Source organism: Tribolium castaneum, chromosome 2 (genome assembly GCF_031307605.1).
Source record: "Tribolium castaneum strain GA2 chromosome 2, icTriCast1.1, whole genome shotgun sequence".
NCBI classification, from domain to species: domain Eukaryota; kingdom Metazoa; phylum Arthropoda; class Insecta; order Coleoptera; family Tenebrionidae; genus Tribolium; species Tribolium castaneum.
Window position 1 is genome coordinate 5,741,657 of NC_087395.1, and position 21,710 is coordinate 5,763,366.

At 29.8% G+C, this 21,710-nt stretch overlaps 1 long non-coding RNA gene across 2 annotated transcripts; it reads left to right on the forward strand.

Annotated features, from left to right (window-relative positions):
* Positions 1-13,964: 13,964 nt before the first annotated feature.
* Positions 13,965-19,167, forward strand: LOC135265388 (uncharacterized). 2 transcript variants are annotated; one of them, XR_010333033.1, is made up of 3 exons: positions 13,965-14,065; positions 17,754-17,881; positions 19,035-19,167. It is a non-coding gene; the product is annotated as an uncharacterized LOC135265388 (long non-coding RNA). The 2 variants fall into 2 exon arrangements; XR_010333032.1 differs by having other exon boundaries at positions 19,014-19,154.
* Positions 19,168-21,710: the final 2,543 nt, after the last annotated feature.

The following is a 21,710-nucleotide window of genomic DNA, read 5'->3' on the forward strand; positions in this document are numbered from 1 at the left end:
CGCTAACATCAACTAATCAATTATGTTGCACAAATAATTGGAAAGACAGCTAAAGCTTATTATTTACATTTTTATCAATAACTCGAAAACGAAGGACAATTGGAAAATTTTTTACTCCTAACTTTCGATTTGTAATAACACCCTAAATCAAACTGCCATAGCACGGGCGTCAGTTTTGGGACATCCTGTATAGAGCAGCGACAAATAGAGGGTGTCTCAAAATTGACACCCGTGCTTTTAGGGTTTGTTTCAGAAGACTAAAACAAATCGTAAGTTAAGAGTGGAAGATTGTCCGATTGTCCTGTCCTTTGTTATCGAGTTATTGATAAGAAACTAAAATTTAAAATTTAAACATTAAATTGGCAGTGGCATTGCCATCATACACACATCTAACTTATAACCGAGCTTTTAACATATCGACAAAATCTTTAATGCATTAATGCAGTAGTATCGTATCATTTTAAACATACAAAACCGGAGGAAATTAATAATACTCTTCATTAGACAGAGTGATTCAAAGAATTTTAACATAGCTAACATCAACTAATGAATTATGTTCCACAAATAATTGGAAAGACAGTATAAAACTTATTATTTACATTTTTATCAATAACTTGAAAACTAAAGACAATTGAAAATTTTTTTACTCTTAACTTTCGATTTGTATTAACCTACTGAGTCAAATTCCTAACGCACGAGCGTCAATTTTGAGACAGCCTGTATAGCTTCGTAAGACTCGTAATTTTGCTCTGAAAATGCCAAAAACCACCAATGTTTGGTATGAAAACAAAATTTGTTTTTCCTTTTGCTTCCGTTAGTTCAAAAAAAAGAACAGAAAATCAAACTCGCAGTCAATATTGTTAATATTTTTGAAAGAAAAAGAATGCCACAAAATAGTTCTACTGACTGTAAATTTAAGTCTGCCCAAAATCAGACTTGGTTCTCAAAAACCATTACCTACAACTACCAGCAGAAAATGTTATGAAAAATAATTTATCTTTAATAAAAAATTGTTTTGGGCTGTAAAAAAATGATCCGAAAAATAAGTTAAACTTATCGCTGTTCTAAATTAAAATCAATTACTTGGCAGAATTTATTACCTTATAAGAGGCGAAAAGTTTTTATTACAACAACAAACAGTTCAAATTTTCGTAACAGTGGTACATGAAAAAAACATTATTATGATTATAACGTATAAACTAGAAATACCAAACGATGATTTGAATTTATAATTAGTAGGGGGTTTTTGTTCTTTGTGATTGATAAACTAGCGCAAAGAGAGGAAAAAATTGTTTCTATTTAAATAAGTATTATTATTTGACTCTTCAGTTTGATTAATTATGATAATCAGCGTTTTCATACAAGCTAAAAACATATAAAACCTACTCTAATTAGAAATTCAAATGATCACATGATACCTAATACTGATAGTAACAAAAAGGCTTTTAATTTGGAATTATTTGAAATGTGTCGGACAATCTCCCGAATAGTATAAAAAACATCAAACTGAATTAAAAGTTCCTATGATAAATAACGTGTGAGCCTTTTTTCACGAGATATTGCTCTTCAAAGTTGAATTTTTGGTGCTTCAGATCATATTTTTTTGACCTTAGATAAAAAAAATAATACTTAAAAAACTTGCGAACTCGACAATAAGTTCATTTAGACATTATAAAACAAAAAAGCAACAACGATCGATATCGTTGGTAAAAAAAATAAATTAAAAAAATATATTAGATAGTAAAAATTAAGCTGCTGGAAAAATTCAAAAATTTGTCTGATACTTTTGAATCACCTCTATAGTATACAGGGTGTCTTATTTTCGAACTCCACTATGGAGATCTCAGTTATTATAAGAGATACGAAGTCAGTTAACTTAAGGCAAAATAGTGTTTTTTATATTAAACAATTATGTGAAAAAAATTGATGTGTTATTTAGTTTTTAAATTGTTGACATAAATAGAAAAAATTGTAATTTTTGTTTTTATTTTTTATGTAAAAACTAAAAGAACTAGACGTTAAGGAAGACATTCTTCAAGCACTTTTTACAAGTAATCGAAATCTGTCATCACCTTTCTCAAGGCGTTCTTGATAACAGTCTTTGGTTTTTCTTATAGACACCATATTTGATACATGTATTTTTGAAAATTCTTTTTGTTCGTGATTACGTCGATGTATCACATGATATAAAATAGATATAAAATCTTACATGCTGATTAAAATTATAAAAAAGGCGTTTTTGCAAAGAGTGCTTTGGAAAAAAAATGCCAAAAGTCTTGTATAACGAACTAAATTTTGACAGTGTTATTAAATATGCGAGAATATTTGCAAAGAATAGACTTCTAGCTTATCATGTCGTTTAGTTTTGAAAAGCTTTTTTTATTTAACATGCTTTGTTGTCTGTCTGTCTATTTCATATTTTTAGAGCCAAATTTGAAAGGGTTCCCATTGTAACTAATAAATTGAAATTTTGTATACTTACTTAATCTGCGTACCAATGCAATCCTACGTGGTTAAATACCCCCTAAAGAGGTTAAATGGGGTTTTGAAGTTTTAGGTTATGTTTAGAAATTGCTTTTCGATGTGTACATACCGTATTATACCAACATTAACGGTATGATGGTCATTGGAAAATATATTAACACCTAATCATTTTAATTACGTTTCGTTACAAACAGATGTCGCTATTTTTTCTAAATTCATTTACCTCGGAGTATAGACACAGAACAGAGGTTAGGATGTTTGCACAAATCAGCAAAATAATGGTGTTCCAATAATACGGCAAAACTAAATCTCAGAGAAAAATACATTTAGAATAAGTAAAGACTAAAAAGCAATAAATAAAAAAATTAAAAAAAATGTTTTTTAGAAAAAAGGTTTTATTTAAAATATGCACTAAAAAGTAAAAAATAATGTTTTTCTATCAGAAGAGAATATTTTTGCTGACATATTAAGATTTTGAAATTTATAAAAACGGTCATAAGTCATAACAATGCGGCATTACAGAATTACTTTTTCAAATTCCCAAAGCTTTTATAAATTTTAAAATTCTAATTTGTAAGCAAAAATATTCTTCTTTGATCGAAAAACATTATTTTAACCATGATTTTTACTTTTTAGTGCATCTTTTAGATAAAAACTTTAAAAAAACTTTTTTTAATTTTTTTTAAATAGATAAGCTTTGCGGAAATGTCAACCTTCCAGATCTTCAAAAACCTAGTTTGTTTAAAAACAAAATTGTTGTTTTTTCCAAAGTACTCTTCGCAAACATGTTTTTTTTTCAATTTCGATCAGCATCTAAAATTAGATCATATCAAGATTAGATCGTTGTAATTAGAACAAAAAACTTTTTCAAAAATACAAAAAGCGAATATAGCTTCTATAAGAAAAACCAAAGTTGAATCAAGAATGCCTTAGATAGTATGATGACAGATTTAGATTCCTTGTAAAAAAGTGCCTGAGAACGTCCTAGTTAAAAACGTCTAGTTCGTTCCTATATCCCATTTCAGTTCTTAGTTGACTTTTGCAACAGCGCATTTAAAATTTTTAGTGTGGAATAGAGCACAAATTGGAAGTTTCTGTTGGGTTTTCTTAGCTCAGAACGTGTCTTAAAGATTTAGTTTAACACAGAATTCTTTTCTTTTACAAAAACTCTTAATTTGTGCTTTATTTTTTACTCCGAAAAATTCAAATGCGCTGTTGTAATTCTACTATGCACTGAAATTGGATAACAATAAAACTTTCCGTTTTTTTCCAATAATTCTAAAAATTCTAAAAATGGCACATCAATTTTTTTTTCAGATAATTGTACAGCTCAAAAATGCCCAGTTTTGTCCTAATTTAACCGACCTCGTATCTCTTATAGTAACTAAGATCACCATGGTGAAGTTGGAAAATCGAACACCGTGTATAAATATCAGTTCTACCTATTTTTAATCTTTTTACCTTGCTTTTTAACGACTTTTTGAAATAAGTTTTACATAAACATTCAACACAACGAAAAACATAAAGTTATAGATACGACTTCTTACGTCTCAAAAAAAAAACTCTCTAATGAAAAAAATTGTTAATTGTTTTTGCAAAATTCTCTGGTTAACTAGTTAAAAGCAATCGTTACTTTAATTATGTCAATCGTGGATTTATTATTTATTCTGCTGCTAAATTTAACTTGCATTGGTGCAAAACTTTTGTATAAGTTGCATAAGTATTTAAATAAAACTAAGCATGTTTTCCAAATTTTACTAGTTAAAATAAGCCAAAAATGCAAAATTATAATTTAATACGTTAGGAGGATCCATATCGGCCCACACAATATGAATCAACAGAGTCGTTATTATAATGGGAGCATCGTGGTTATTGTTTCATATTTTAGTTTTAATAGCGCCTAATGTGTAGCCATAGTTTGTCCTAATGCTTCTATTATTATTTGCATATCGGGATGTACTAACTGTAGCAGCGTCTTAAAGATCAAATTCCGCTAGTTGTAATGAGAGTAACGACATTGATGGTAGTTAATAGACTAGAAAAGTAGTTGTCTCGTAAATTCGGACGATAAGGCAGCAAAGAGTCTCGTTGGTCGTTTTAGTTCTAGTCCGTCCACCGCCTATAAAAATTCCCTATAATGGCCTGTAGGCCGTCATCCATAAATCAGTGGTGTAGAAAAAGCAGTGCGAGATGAATGTTTGCATGCGGCGGTCGATTTGTGTTTTGGCGCTGGTCGAGCAACGCATTCCGCACATCTTTTGGTCGCGTCGCACGCCTATGTCCGCTTTTTGTGTGCTAGGCCCCCCCTGAAACCTATAGTAGGTGGCCTAGTGCTTTTTTGGCAGATGCGCCACTTCAACGACTTAGATAGTCCGATCTGATTTCGCCGCCCGCTTTAAATTAAAATTGTTGAAATTTATTGAAATATTCATTACTACATGAGACTGGAATGCCTCGACATATTTTTTGGGATTCTTCGAACTGGAAGGCCGCACAGACAAGAAGTCTCTTCACGAGTGATGTATTTATATTTCGCCCATCAGAATGGCATTGTTTCATCCTTTTGCATCACTGCAAAAACGAAAAATACAACTTGAAAGAGATTTTAGTGCGGCTAAAGGGGCCCAAAAAATTTCATCAAGCAAAAAGTTACATTACTTGGATACATTTCTGTCTTAATTGCTCACAACTGGCTTCTTACACCGCAAGCTGTTAAAATTTTAAGAAATGTTGCTCACTTAATTTCAAGAATAATTGGATCAGTAACTTTCCTTCTGTTTTTCGTAATTTTTTCTTTAATGCAACTAAGTTGTTTTTCATAATAATTTCTAGTGCTACTCTAAAACAACAATGTTTCTATGATGGTTTCAGGCAAAATTACAAAATTTATTATACAAATACGAATTTATATACAAATTTTTGGTAGCACAAAAATTACGTTCATTTGAATTTTAAAGGTTTATTTAATTACTTAATTATTTTTTTGGGGATAGACATTTTTACAAATTTTTATCACAAAACATTTGAGCGTTGCTTGTTCTAAAATGACACAACAATATAGTTATTAATAATACGAGTGCGAAAATGCAAGCTTAAAGTTCGAAGGCTGTCGTTATGCAGCGAGCATATGCGAGTTGTATACCTAGAAACGCGAGAACTTTTCGCTTAAGCGTTTTCGCATAAGTGTTTTCCAAAATTTTTTTTGTTGGAACATTTTAATTTAAAACACGTTGCTATGAAAAGCAACAGTGAAAACGTAGCTATCGGAAACGTGTTTTAAAATAGTGTTTATAATATAGGATTTAAAAAGAATGTTTAAAATGTTACCAACGAAAAAACAAATTTTTGCAGCTGCTTAATTGTATTTAATTAACTAATTAGTTATAAAGAATTGTAAAAAAATTCACATCAAAGCGATTATTAGTTTTTAAGGTAGGCACTCAAAAAACAATCTTTTAGTAGACTCTCCCTGTCGTATAAAGAATGATCCATAAGTGTTTGACAAACTCTCGAATGGTACTAAAAAACGTTTAGTTAAAAACGCAATAATAAGGTCAGATTTTTTCAAGCAACTTAATTTTTGATTCTTAACAAGTAAATAGTATATATTCTTAATTTGTTTTCCTTAGCAACAGTACCGATTATTCATCTTTTATTATTAGTTTAATGTTGTAAAAGCACTGAAGTATCAAAAACTTAACATAAAAACTTAACTTTGAAGAGCTATGTAATTTTTCAAATAACTCAACAAAAGCGAAAAAATCCTTTAAAAAGCCAAATTAAAAAAAAACAATTCAAAATATCAAACCCATTTTAAAGCTTATTGTTAACAAAAATAATTTTTTGATAAAGGCAACAAATCTATTTTACAAAAATAAGGTAAATCGAAGTACTTCCGAAAACTACAAACATATGTACATCATTCTGTATTGGCAAAGAAGCTCTGAAGAAGAAGTCTATTTTACAAAGTTAGTTAATTAAAAAACATCAGAATATTGTGCAAAAATTAGATTTTTTTTAAATTTTAAAGAGTACATTCTAAATTCTCATAATAAAATATGGTAAATTCGTTAAATTGAACAAAATAAGCTGAAAAATTAAATTCCACATACAGGTTATAATGAACAGAGAAACAGAAATTCCTCAGCTCAAAATAAAGCGATTTAGTCCAACTTACCACTATACCAAGTTGTACCGTTTAAAAATTAGAAGGCGCCAAGTATTTTCGATTTTTTTAATAACTTTTTAATGGAATAATCGATTTCAATGAAATTTAGTAAAAATAATTTACCATCAAAACCATATATTTTCATACTGTAGCTTTTGTTTTTTCTTGTTTGTGAAGTACTCACTAATCAACAATTTTTGTAACTTATAAAATTTTTATATCGGCTTCGGTAATGGAGTAAAAAATTAATTTAAGTCAATGTTTCAAAATTTTAGACTTTCGCCCATATATTATTACTGGGTTTTAACTTATTTTTTTAAATTTTATCTTTAGTTCCTTTATGTACGTGTGTGCTAGATAACAATAATGTAATTAGTTATTAATTTCACAAAATTGTAAATTTCTAAAAATTGATCGATTTCTACCCAACACAACTAATTGAAATCTCATGGAAAAATTATCACTTACAATTACATTAAATAGAGTAATAACTAAATAATTAAATGCTTTTTTAAAACCAATAACAATAATTGACGAACGTCCGAAATACATATTTACACTTTTACATAATTGTTTTTCCAAAGCCTATACAAAAATTTAATAAAATATAAAGTGTTCAGAAATAAAAGATTTTTCGAAATATGTTCTAAAATGTGTTCAATAGTTGACAGGTAAATACTTTACAATAACATAAAATCAAAAGAAATACCACCAAAACATGTGGTTTTGATGACAAATTACTTAACCAAATTTCATCAAAATCGATTATTTCATTTAGAATTTACTATTAAAAAAACAAAATAATTTTTGAACATTAGCGCCCTCGAACTTTTTAAACGGTGTAACCTGGTATAGAGGTAAGTTGTAAATCGTATTATTTTGACTTGGAGAATCTTTGGTTGTTTTTGTCCCCATCATTTCATTATGCATTATGTATATTTATGCAAATTTCTGCATCGCTTAAAATATGAGATTTTATTCATTTTACCTTTTATTTACCTTTTATTAACATCGGACATAATGAGTTGAAACATTAAGTCCAGTCGAACAAACTATACCTAAAAATACAAACTTAGAAGTTGTTTTGTGACAAAGCATCTTTGAAACGTCTTGTTTTTTTTTGAACAAAATAAAGTAAAAAATAAAATATAGAACATATTTTTTCAATTTTTAAAATTCTGATTTAAACCCATAACAAGCATTCTTACAACAATCATTGCTATAATAAGAAATCAGGATAAAAATTACTAATATTTTTATACAAGTGGATTTTTAAAAAACGGGTTTTTATACAAACTTTTTAAAAACAAACAGATTGAGCACAAAAAGCCAAAACAACTTATCTCAAAGCATATTTTTGTATAAATTAAACAAACAATATCTTACTCGCAGACCAGTTTTGTTCAAAAATAAATTTAGTTGAATGAAAAGTTCCGAAACAAAACTGTGAACTTAATTTTATTTATTTAATTAATAGACTGAGAGCAATAATTCAACCACAAAACGTAGCAGACTGAACAAAAAAAAATAAAAAACATTACCTGGCATAAATTAAACGTTCTTAATAACATCGATAATTGTTGAAAAGTAAGCTTAATCGAACAAAATCAGCAGCTTAACACAAAGATTAACACCTAACTTACTAACACAGGTTTAATATAAATCTAAACTATATTCTACTTTAATTAATTAATAACAATTATACAAGGTGTCTCAAAATTGGCGAATTCTCAGTTCAGAGCATTGTAGAGAATTACTTCAGTAGTCCAAGTATAGAAAAAAAAAGGTTGGAAACTTCCCCACAATGATACTCTGATTTGAAGAATATTATTTGAATTGCGTTTTCTTCCAATGTAAGCTAAAAGTTTCATTGTTTATTGCGATTTATGGTGTAGATAATGTTTTTAAATTAGCTTTATTTTAGAGTAAAAAAAATTAAATTAGGCAAAATTACGAAAATTTAAGATTTGTTTACTCCAGAATAAAGCTAATTTTTCGAGAAATTATTTAACATTATTATTTTTTACAATCATCTGGACAATAAATAACAATAACCACTAAAATATTTTGCCTACGATTGAAGAAAACGCAATTCAAAGTAAACCTGAAGTGCACATTCAAACCAATGTATCTTTCAGGGAAAGCCTCTAATCATTAATTTGTTTCTACATTTGGATTAGCGAAGTGATTCTCTACAACGATCTGAACCCGGAATTAGCCAATTTTGAGACACGCTGTATAGCTAAAAATATTAACATCTGTAGGAATAAATTAAAAAAAATATAAATGTAATAATATCAACACACAAGGTTCAGTTTTCAACTTTACTTTTCGTTTACCACCAACAGTGACTAGAACAATTGTACGTTCTCTTCAACTAATTAAATGCTTTTCAACAATCATCATCGGGGCCTGGTGAATTAAACCAGAACCCAATCTGGGTTCCTCCATTACCATCAACTTTTTTGTAGTAAGTAGTGCAAAGCTGTCAGGTGTGAATTTAAAATCTAATTTACACGATCTAAAAACCATCTGTTAAAAATTTCAAGATGATTGGCATGAAATCTCTCAAAATCTCTCTCCTCCGTAATTAAATTATCAAAAGTGTGTACACTTAGAATCCAATTGTTTGAAAGGCTTCGTTCGCATTTACAAATCCCATCGTGTCTGAAAATGCCGATGTCATGCTAATAATTACTATTGTATAAGCAATGCGATGTGTTACACGGCCAGCTCCCGCTGCTTCCTCGAATTTCGTAACCCCACGAGATTACGGCCGAGGAGTTGTTTGTTGGTGGTTGAAATGCCATCGGTAATCCGGCGGACAAATGAGCAAATAACGAGGGTCCTCGTCTAATGGGGCCACATTATGATTGGATTATTGAGGGTAGGTGAAGGTGGCGTCCCGCTGCGGTCTGTTTAGCGGACAATAGGCCCGGGGGATCGAGCTAGTCATGCTTGGTATTAGCTGGCCCGCCGGGGGGCTGCACAAGTCATCGTTCGGCCGCAGGGCCTCCGCAAACTCATGAGAAGATTCTTTACATTCGTTTTGTTTTATTTTCAATGTGTCCTTTACTGAGATAGATTATGTGAATACGGTTAGACAATGCGCCAGACGAGAGATTTTTACATGAATATTGGGTAAGCCTCTATTTCGATTCAAGTGTAAACAAGCACAAGATGGTTATCGGTTAGTGGTTTCATTCATACACCGAACCACCTGGAAGACCTAGCTATATCAAAAGTTGTGATCAATGTGCTTATTTTGCTCCTACTCTCTTCAATAAAATACGCATACTGTATTAAGACTAATGGTTTTGTTCATTTACGTTAACTTTTTTCAAAAAAATTTTTCGAGTCAAAAAAGTATTATCAATTAATCAATTTTTTCCCATAGTAATATTACGCTTCCCTATAACGTATATCATCTCAAATCTCTTTTATTTTAATTAATGGCTTATTAGTAAAATACTTCTTTTTACGTCAATTGCTGTACACTCGATAAAGTTGATAATGTCGTATTTTAAATCAACCGTTATTATTTAGGTCCTCCCATTTATCTAAACACAGGTTACAAATCATCAGAGAAAAGAAATACTGTACAATTGCATTCATTTTCAAAATTTCTTCTAAGTCAATTAAAATTTTATTAAATTTTTTTTATTTTATTTTTTTATTATTTTACTTACACAGTACAATCTCAAAAGTGTAAACACAAAAAATTCAAGACTTTTCAAACTACGCATCTGATCACATTACCGAGACCATATACCCACAAGGTATTGCTTTGAAATACTGTTTAATAAAAAACATTTTTTTATTTTTTTATTATACAATACGTCGATTGCTGGTACACTCGATAAAATTGATAATGTCGTGTTTTAACCAACCTTAATTATTTAGGTCCCCCTATTTATCTAAACACAGGTTACAAATCATCGGAGAAAAGAAATACTATTCAGTTGCATTCATTTTCAACATTACTTCTAAGTATATTAAAATTTTATTTCAATTTTTTATTATTTTTACTTACCCAACTACAGTACAATCTCGAAAGTTTGAACACAAAAAGTTTAAGGCTTTTCTAACTAGGCATCATATGATCATTTTACCGATACCATTTACCTACAAGGTATTGCTTTGATCTACTGTTAATAAAAACACATTTTTTTTATTTATTTTTATTATACAATAACTTTTATTTTTCATTTGCAGAGAAATAGAAAAGTAGATCTTTTCTTGAACTATTTTTACAAATGCAATTAGTAATATGGTTTGTCAACATATTTGTTAAAGCAACAAATAGTATGTACAGGATGTGTTAAAATATATTTCGTCTAGTTGCCTGAGGCGACATGATAACTTAAAACACTTCAGAAAAAGAGAACGCGAGTTTGCTCTAATTCCAATGAGAAAGGAATAAAAAAAAGATTACAAAAGCCCTTTAAGTCAGGTAGGTATGCACCTCTTCGTATTAAATAATTATTATACATAAACATTATATGTTTATGTTATCGCGTCTTCTACGTTGTTCACCCTATAAAGTACACAATTTAAGAAAAATAATGGCCATTAACATTCTAAAGAGGTTGTTTGTATTACAAAAAGAATGGTGCTACAACTTTCAAAAGTACAGAAAAAAGTGCCCTCCTGAATAAAAACTATTTTTTTTTCTGAGATATTTGGAATAGTTGTTTTTTTTTAAATCACCCAGTATTACTAACATTTTGTACCTATTGACTAATTACAGAGTTATTCACTTAAAACAATGCGCCTGACCTGCTAAAAATGCAACACAAAATACTTCTAGCAAAGCATACGTTCTGATTCCATATTTCAAATGTCAAATTCAAGTGGATACACTTTTGTCATCTACAAAGAATAAGTAGATAAATTTCTCACCCAATTTCTTGTAAGCAAAATTACTTCAATATGCCTCTATTGTTTATATTATAGTATAGTAGATTACAGGTCGATAAATAACTTAAATTGCTTTATTAGAGTAATTGTGGTTTCCGAAACACAGGCTGACTTTTAACTAACGTATTCACTTGGAGAATGATAATATTTGTCAAATAGTAACGCATGGTAAAAAAAATCTAGTAAAATTTTTTTAGCTCACTAAATATTGCGTAATAAAAAAGTACATACTCATATTTACGTAATTGCAGGTACACCTGATAAAGTTAAAAATGTCTTGTCATTAAACTGGTCTTTATTATTTGGGTACTCTTATGTAGATACCCACAGGTGATAACTTACAATTCATCTGCAAAAGAAGTAAAACTACTGCATACAGCCACATTTATTTTAAGCCGTTTTAAATATATCTTGTGTTAAAATTTTATTTCATTAATAATCGTTAAGTATAAAAAGCCAATGTTCAATTTTATTGATAACATGATAACATTTACTTAAAAAAAATGTTGATTTATGTCTAGTTTACTCGCCCGAAGATCTTTAAATTATAAATAAAATAAAAAATTAATAAATGAGATGTATTAACTGTTCCTAAACAACGTCGCATTTTACCGAATTATTTTTTTAAATAAGATTGATAAAATTGTAAAATTGTTATGTATTAATGATTAGATTCCTCATTAAAAGTACAAAGTGATTTTTAATTATTCTCATTTAGTCGTCTGTGAATTTCTCATGTAAAATCAGAAAATGCCGCTTCATAGAACTAATGATAGGTATTTAGATATCGAATATTGCCATTCTTCATTTATTAAGTCTCGAATTCGGAAATAAGCTTCGATAATAAGAGTGTTTTCTTGCAAAGTGTAAAATTCAGTTGAATTTCACCGAAATTTAAAAAAAAATAATTGATTTCACAACTGACAAATTTGCCATTTATTAACAGAGGATTCAATTGAGTAGAGCGGCACAAGTTTTGAAACAGCTTATAACTAGGTGGACACGACATTTTCAAGTTGTTTGAGTGTACTTTACTCACCTGCTGGAAGCTAATTTTTTTTCTCTGAAAAATCAGTAACTACGGCATAAAAAACAAATCAAAAATATTAATAAATTATGAAGCACCTAAGTCACTATTTCTGTAGAATTTTTCCAGAAGCAGTAATACGTAAATTGTACCAGCAGGTAAAGGTGAACGTGCGAACCTAAAATATTTTTTATTAAAAAATGTGGCTTAAGTAACTAAATAAGTAAATGACTCATTAACACACCTACTTATCCAATATACTTAATACAAGATTATTCAATTAAAACTCCGCCCCTGACCAGGTAAAAATGCAACACTAAATACACTTTATAAAGCAGAGATTTTGATTTCATAGTAGAAATTCGATCACGAATATAAGTAGGTAAACTTTTCTTCTTACCGACAAAGACTATGGAGCGGTTTAAAAAAACGTCATTAAGTTAATCTGCAATTAAATGCGTGATTAACTGATCACGTGACCAAATTGAACAAGTTTGATTGGTCCATTCGCGTTGTTAACTTTTAACAACGAATTAAATTATAACAAAGCTTTCAATAAACCGGCCCTAAATTTGTTGTTCGATTTCTCTACTCTAAATTACTTCAGATTCAAATTATACTTTCCAATAGTGAACAAATTTTTGGACAATTCTGAAAAATGTCAACGCAATAGCGGAGTAATGCAATAAACGTTACGAGTATTCTCAAGACTTTCTTCCATCCCTAATGAGCAGAACTTTAGTCAAAAATAATATAAATTTTATAGTTCCTTTTAGCTAATCGTTTCAATTAGACATTTGGATTTTTTTTCGAACACAAGTAGATTCACCTAAAAATTTCTCAGCCTATCATAGAAACAATAAATATGTATTGTAAATAAGATCAACTAAATCACATATGTATTTATTTACTTATTTATGTAATTACAGTAATTAATTAACAACATAAACAGTTACAAGTCATTTACAGTTTATTAAGTCCTAAATATTTCTCTCAATCTATTATTACTTATAAGTTAGAACTTTCCAGTCTTGCAACGTGTTATTAGTTTCTTAATAATTATCCACCACATTCCCTGCTTTTTCAAAAGTTTACTCGTATACACAGTGTTCAGAAATATTTGTGCGTGAAGTCGATCCTCGTCTAAAACTGTTAATCAAAAGAGTAACAGTTTTTGTCTAAAAATCACGTACACGCTGTCATATACTAAGTTCAGAATGCACAATAAACTAATGACTTTGCAAAAAAACTGTTCTGAAAAAATACTTTATTAGTTTAAATTTTTGAAAATATTTCACATTTCGCAGTCAGGTGTGAAAAATCAAGGTGACAAAGATGTATAATAATATGTTTGTTGATCAAAATGGTGTGCGGTGAGATCCATGGTGCAGTGAGATGGTGTTTCAAGCCCGCGTTGTCTGGAATGCTGAATTAATGTTCAGAAATGCTGTTTAAAATGGATGTAGGTAAGTTTTTAAATATGCCACTTTCAACGTGAAAAATTTGTTAATTATAAAGACACTTATACGAAACACCGGTATTTGTTGAAGAAAAAAACGCATTTAAAAATATTTTTCGTCCGATGCGAGTCTCGCTGTATTTTTTATATCGATTCTTAGAATTCTAAATAAAGACAGGTAAAGGACCAGTGGAATCTCATTAATTGTTTAATTAGCATAAAATACATAAAACTAATGTATGGTGCAATAAATTGAATTGAAATTATCACATCGTTAAGCCACCGAAATCCCCAAAATTATAAATTCCAAGCGAGAATCCGCTTTTTCTCATCAATATAATGTAATATTTAACGACTGTCGCTTTGTTAATGCTTTAACATGTCATTAAACACTGCGTGTCGTCACATATACCACGTTTTCCGCCCACAATACACGTCAACAACCGCCATCCCACTTCTGGAACACCTCCGGAACAAAGACGAACCGGTCGGTAGCAGGACCGGATTATTCAATAGACCAAGTCAAAAAATACAGGGTGGAACGAAAAAGTAGAGACAAAAGAAAACCAGTGATTCCCCAGGTTAAAATAAAGCGATTTAAACCTATAGTCTGAACAAAAGTAACGCACAAATTTAACCTATTTAGTCATTAAAAAAACACTAGGACAGGTCGATTTTCTTTTTTAAATTTTGACATTATTGTGACACTTATGTCGATCGTTTTTTGAGTTGTGACGCCATTTTTAATTTTTTTTAATGCCAACCGACATTTTTGTTTACTGCTTTAGATACTACAAATCTTAATTTTTTTGGAAGTAAAAGAAATTAAAAAAAATTAAAATCAAAAAAATATATGTAAAAAAATTAAAAATTATCGCCAATTAAACATAATAGTTTTTATCTTTTTATTTTTGACTCATTTTTTAAGACCCCATTGTTTTTTTTTTTGTAATATGTCATCTTAGTATGTCACCTCAACGATACAAAAACATAACTAAAAACAATCACCCCTTATAAAATAAAGTAAGAACAAAAAGTTCTTAAGTATAATATTCTTAATAGCTTTTTATTTTATTTTCTTCTTTTTTATTTTTTTTTTATTTTTTTATGCATACCAGAGACATAAAAATGTGTACTATCTAAATAACAAAATAAAAATGTCAGTTGTCATTTAAAAAAATTAAAAAGTACGATATTATTCAAGAACGAATGACGTTAGATATGTAATAATGGTGTCAAAATGTAGCATTTAAAAAAATAAAATCGATTTGTTTGAGTTTTTTTTTAAATAACTCATAACAAATATATGAATTTTGTGCTTTACTTTTGGTTCAGTCAGTTTTTCCTGTAATAATTTCTTAATAGTATAATCGATTTTTATAAAATTTGGTACAAGAAATTTGCTCTCAAAACCACAATTTTTGGAGTAATTTCTTGTTTTCAATTTGACACATTTCAGTACATATTATTGTTGTACTCTATTCGAATAGCGTAACACGTTTTTTATTCAAAAGATACATTAAGTGTTTTTTAGCAATTTCTGTATCCCATAATTTTTTATATTGGTTTTAGTTTTGGAGTAAAATAATACTTTAAGTAGACGTGTCAAAATTTCGGAGGTTCGCCAAATATTATTAGGTAATGTTTTTAATTTTTTTTTATTAATTTTGGTTTTAGTTACTTTGTGTACGTTTATGTCAGTTAACAATATATAGCTAGTAAATAAATGAATCAAAAAAAAAAACATTAATCCACACATTTAAAATATTTTAAGAATGGTTCGATGTCTACGCAACACAAGTAATTAAATCTGCGCTGTCGTTTTAGAAAATTAGTAATAACTAATTAATAACTAATAAATTAAGAAGCGGTTTATAAAAGCGACATTAGTTTAAACTGCAATTAAATGCATGATTAACTGATCACGTGACCAAATTGAAGCAATATGATTAGTCCATTGCGTCATTAACTTTTAACAACGAATTAAATTTTAACAGATCTCTCTATAAACCGGTCCTAAAGAACACAAATCTTTTACACCAATAATAATAATTGGCGAATGTCCGAAATTTTGACACGTATACTTAAATAAATTTTAATCCAAAACCAAGGTCAATAGAAAATATTTATAAAACATACAAATAGTTTAAAAATAATGGCCTCAAATGTTGTTAATAAATTTAATACTATACAATTAAAAAAAAAGCACCAAGATATGTAGTTTTGATAGCAGATTTCATAAAAATTGGTACTTCATTAGAAAGTTATTAAAGAAATACGAAAATAAAGTTTGGATTATAGGTTCAACTTGATAAGCTGAATCGCTTTATTTTGACTTAAAGAATCTCTGCTCCCTTTTTGTCCTCATCTTTTCTTGAAAAATATAGGAAAAAAATAATAAGAATGTTCTGAAAGTAGAAAATCACTTATCCTTTAATCACCAAATAAGTAATCACTTACATCTTGTAGACTTTTTCTAAGCTACTCACTTTTTCATAATTTGTTAACTTCTAGGATTCTCAATCAAATTAGTATAGTAAGTATTATAATGATGGTAATAATTAATAAAAAGTCTTGAAATAAAATGGCAAATAAAAAGGTACACAATTCATAGCATAAAGAAACAAAATCATAAAAAAAATTGATAGAATAATTAATCATAGATAAAATATGTACATATTCCATGAAAAAAATATAAGATAGTTTATACAGAGTGAAATATTATAAGCTAGAAAAATCAAAGCCTAAGATTCCTCAATAAATTTTTACTAAAAAAAATTTACAAAATTTTTAAATAATTTGCAGAGGAATGTTTTAATATTAAGAGATAAAGTCTTTATAAAGAGTAAAATGTTCCTTGTCTAGAATTAGAACTCTAGAAAAGTTATCTTTACAAAATGTAAACTACAAAAAGGTACAGTCACGATCAAAAAGAATAACACGTCTAAAATGTAAACGCTTGGTTAGATACATATTGTGGAAACTAGCTGCACAGTTTGTAAACTAACCTGTTTGTTGAAATTTATGACCTAAAAGATTTTAGACGAACTTTTACTATTCGGCCCGGTTGGTATGGGTGTCATTTTTTTATCGTAACTGTACAAAGGTGACTAGAGACTGAATCTTAGAAAACTTCACTAACCGGTAAAAATATTTAAAAAAAAATTAATAAAAAATAGCAATTCAAGTGAAGAAAGAAGTGTGATCCGGCCCTGGCCAGTAGCCAACACCGCCGATTAACGGTTAATGACGTAATTATTTTAATTACTTGAAAATATTAAAGAAACTGTTGAGATCCCCGATCGAAGTTATCAAATAGGCTATTTTACGACACCACTTAAATCTAATATCGTTCCGATAAGGATCAAGCGTGCTGAGAGTGATCGTCCTGGTGCGAGAATGCTGCCACCGTGCGGCAACCAAATTCACCAAATTAATATTATTCCTGCTATCTGGTCCAATCTTATAACTTCACATTACCACGATGCGAGATATTTCAAACTACACCACTTTGGTCCACGTATCACGTTACGGTTTTACACAACTGGACACTGGTGTAACTAGATAGTTATTAATTGCTACACTACCGACACGCTAGCGTGTCTGATGGGTGGCAATATTTATTAAAAACAACACAACTGAACTGCAATTAATTCTACTCAAAAACTAACTTCCAACTTTCGAGCACGTTTCAGGATTACGCCAAAGGTCACGTTCAACGAGAACTCATCAATGAGCATTGTTAGAAGAGCTGCTAATCCGATGCTAGAGTTCACTTTTTCCCAGGCTAGATTGAATTTCGTGCAAATAAGTTTCGCAAGAGGTAAAGAAACAAGAGTTTAGTTTTCAACTTGGCATTTGTGTTTGTGGTGATCAGTTATTTTGGCTTCATTAAGTTGAGTATCTCTCTTTTTTATTTTACCAAAACTTTAATTTATTAATTTTTTGTTGGCCATTAATATCAAAACCAATAAAATATTTTCTCTAAAAATGGATATTAACGTATGAAAATTTAATTTGTGCTTTATAGAGAAAGTCAGCAGGTGTACATAAATTGCACCCTAAACGGTGGATTAAGGTTACAAAAAATACTGCCGGCACTTAAAAAATATAAAAATTACATGTTACACATTAAATTTTATCACTTTTGAATCATCCACAACAGATCATTACCAACCTTTCACAATTTTTTTTTGTATTTATATACAGAGACACTTTTTTAACTCTGAATATAGTCCTTATGTTCAATTTGAAAAAACATACATCGAAGCATTTTTCCATTACATTGGTTAGTCATTTGGAAAGATGCCAGTAGAGAACAATTTTTTACTCCATCGTAAACAATAAAATGGTATTTTATCCACGATTTTCTTCACAGTAAAATGAAATATTATCGTCCAGAGAAACGTTTCCACAGCCCAAAGCTAGTGTTGCTTAATGTTTTTAACTTTTTCTTCATAATTGAATTTTTTGACGATTATATTTGTCAATCAAAATAACTCAGCAACTCACTCGAAATCATAAAAGATAAAACAAAATTTTGTATTGTACACGACAATAAAATTCACCATAATCTTCGTCTCAAATCAAATTTTATCGTCTTGTATAATAATATAATAGGATCATTAATTCTGACGCATAGGCAACTTGAAAAACAACTATTTTTATACAGTCTGTTTAAAAACCATCTGATACAAATGTGTGCAGTTGTTGCAAAAAACATCTTTTAATCAGATGATTACAAAAATCGGATAGCTACGTCAATTTTTTTCAAATTTTTGTTTGCAGCTTTTCCGTAGCAGATTTTTTGTGTTATTTCGTTTTTGCCCACTTAACACTACTTTTACTGCTATTATGCACCGCTTAAATGTGTCGTTTAAAAGTAATTTCAATTTAAATCGAAGAGTAATCCGTAGAGTAATTTGTACACCAAATTTTTTCATGATTTCATCAAGATATCCTCAAATCGTTGACAGTTTTTAAATAAAGAAGAAGAGCAGAGCAGAGAAGAGAAGAGAAGAAAAGAAGAGATAAGAAAGAAAAGAGAAAAGAAAAGAGAGAAGAGAGGAGAGAGGAGAGAGGAGAGAGAAGAGAGAAGAGAGAAGAGAGAAGAGAGAAGAGAGAAGAGAGAAGAGAGAAGAGAGAAGAGAGAAGAGAGAAGAGAGAAGAGAGAAGAGAGAAAAGAGAAGAGAGAAGGGAGAAGAGAGAAGAGGGAAGAGAGAAGAGAGAAGGGGGAAGAGAGAAGAGAGAAGAAAGAAAAGAGAAGAGAGAAGAGAGAAGAGAGAAGAGAGAAAAGAGAAGAGCGGAGAGAGGAGAGAAGAGAGAGGAGAGAAGAGAGAAGAGAGAAGAGAGAAGAAAGAAGAGAGAAGAGAGAAGAGAAAAGAAAGAAGAGAGAAGAAAGAAGAGAGAAGAGAGAAGAGCGAAGAGCGAAGAGCGAAGAGCGAAGAGAGAAGAGAGAAGAAAGAAGAGAGAAGAGAAAAGAGAGAAGAGAAAAGAGAGAAGAAAGAAGAGAGAAGAGAGAAGAGCGAAGAGCGAAGAGCGAAGAGCGAAGAGCGAAGAGCGAAGAGCGAAAAGCGAAGAGCGAAGAGCGAAGAGCGAAGAGCGAAGAGCGAAAAGCGAAAAGCAAAGAGAGACGAGAGCAGAGAGAAGAGAGAAGAGTGAAGAGAGAAGAGAGAAGAGAGAAGAGAGAAGAGAGAAGAGAGAAGAGAGAAGAGAGAAGAGAGAAGAGGGAAGAGAGAAGAGAGAAGATGCCAATAGAGCTACGGCAAATAAATTTCTCAATAACAACAAAAAGTTTATATAATTTGAAAACTATTAAACATAGGTATAGGTAATGTTATACAGATCGATGCAGAATTAAATTCTCTACCATATAGCTAAATAAAAATTTTAGCTTTTCATTTAAAAATTTTGAGTTAAATGCGTTTGAAGTTCTGCAAACATTGTCTTAAAAATTTGAGATATGCTAACTTTTTTTAGAAATATGAAAACACCAAAGAAAACATCTAAACCTCTTTCAAATAAGCCAAAAAAGATTTCAAAATCTTCAAAAAACGGCAGAGTTATCGATTTTTGAAGTCGAAGATGCAAATCTAAAAATTTTCAAAAAAGATTTAGAAAACGACTAAATTTGTGATAAAAAATAACTTTCCATTTAAAATAACAAAGTTGATAACGAATTATGGTTGTATACAATGAAAGATTTAGATAGAACAACTGGTGTACAGGGTGACCCAGGGGTATGTAATCAGTCTAAAACTTTTTTGCTATTTGAAATATTGCCCTGCTCCTTTTATATTCTTATAGATCGACTTAAAGTCCACTAACTAAAAATATTTTTATTACACACAGGATGTTGTAACAGAATGGTGAACTACAGTTATATTTTTTAAATGGAACAGACAATATATTTTTGCATTATTGGATTCTACGCAAAAAATAATGTTACTTCTAAACGCGAACTAATTTTTTTCAATCAGGACACCACGTATTTTTTTCATGTCTCGATAGCATTTTTGATAAGCTTTCTAACGGTATGAGGTTTGCATAGTAAATTTAAAATATTCTTCGAGATTTGAAAAAAAATATATTATAAGAAAATTTGTTATCCTACAATCTGGTAAGTCAAATGGTAATTTATTTTTTGATATTTACTAATGTGACTAATTGCATTAGTAATCTAATTATTACTTGATACATAAATGAATTTATTCATCAAGAATTAATAATAAAATAAATAAATAAAAAAATTTTTTGAACATTTGAAATATTTCAGATTTGCTATACAAATAGCATATCATTAGATAGCTTACGAAAAATGTTATCGCTACATATAAAAAACACAGGCTGTTCTATTTGAAAAAAATTAGTTATTCAACTTTTTGCGTTTTGACACACCCTGTACATTGTCTGCGTGTTTCAAGTAAAAGTCGACTATTCTTTTTTTCTATTGCAAATTTGTCGGAAAATACTAACAGACAACTTCGCAGTGATTTCTTAAAAACTCGTCTTTTTTATAACAAAAAGTTGAATAATTCTGATATGAAGAGATAGACCTATAATAATTTATATAAAGTTACATTATTTTTTTTACGTGTAATCCAATTATGCAAACATATATAAGCAGTTCCATTTTAAAAAATGCAACTTTGGTTCACCACACGGTATACAACATCCTTTGTATATAATAAAAAAAAATTAGTTTGTGAACTTTAAGTCGGACTATCGCATAATGAAAACGGCATAGCTATATTTTAAATAATAAAAAAGTTGTAGACCGATTACGCACCCTTGGGCCACCCTGTAGAAAATGCAATTTTGCAATCTTTGGTCCTAAAACTTGTTCCGTGAAACATTACAATAATAACCAGAAACGGCATTCGTGAGATTTAGTCATTCCTGTCACTAATAACTCCAAACAATTTTTGCGATCAGTTGTCAATTTATCGCCTTGTTGAAGCTTTGGTCGTTTTATTTTCGCTCAAACTCCTCAATATCTGTCCCATTAACAAGATTACATAACATGTTGCTGTAGTGATTTTAATGGTTTTCCTTCCAACCGGCGGTTAGTTAGTGGTGTTAGATTAAATCGATCTGAAAACGAACTCCTAGGTGGCAACTGTGTATTAAAATGAAAGCAATCGCTGATGGCA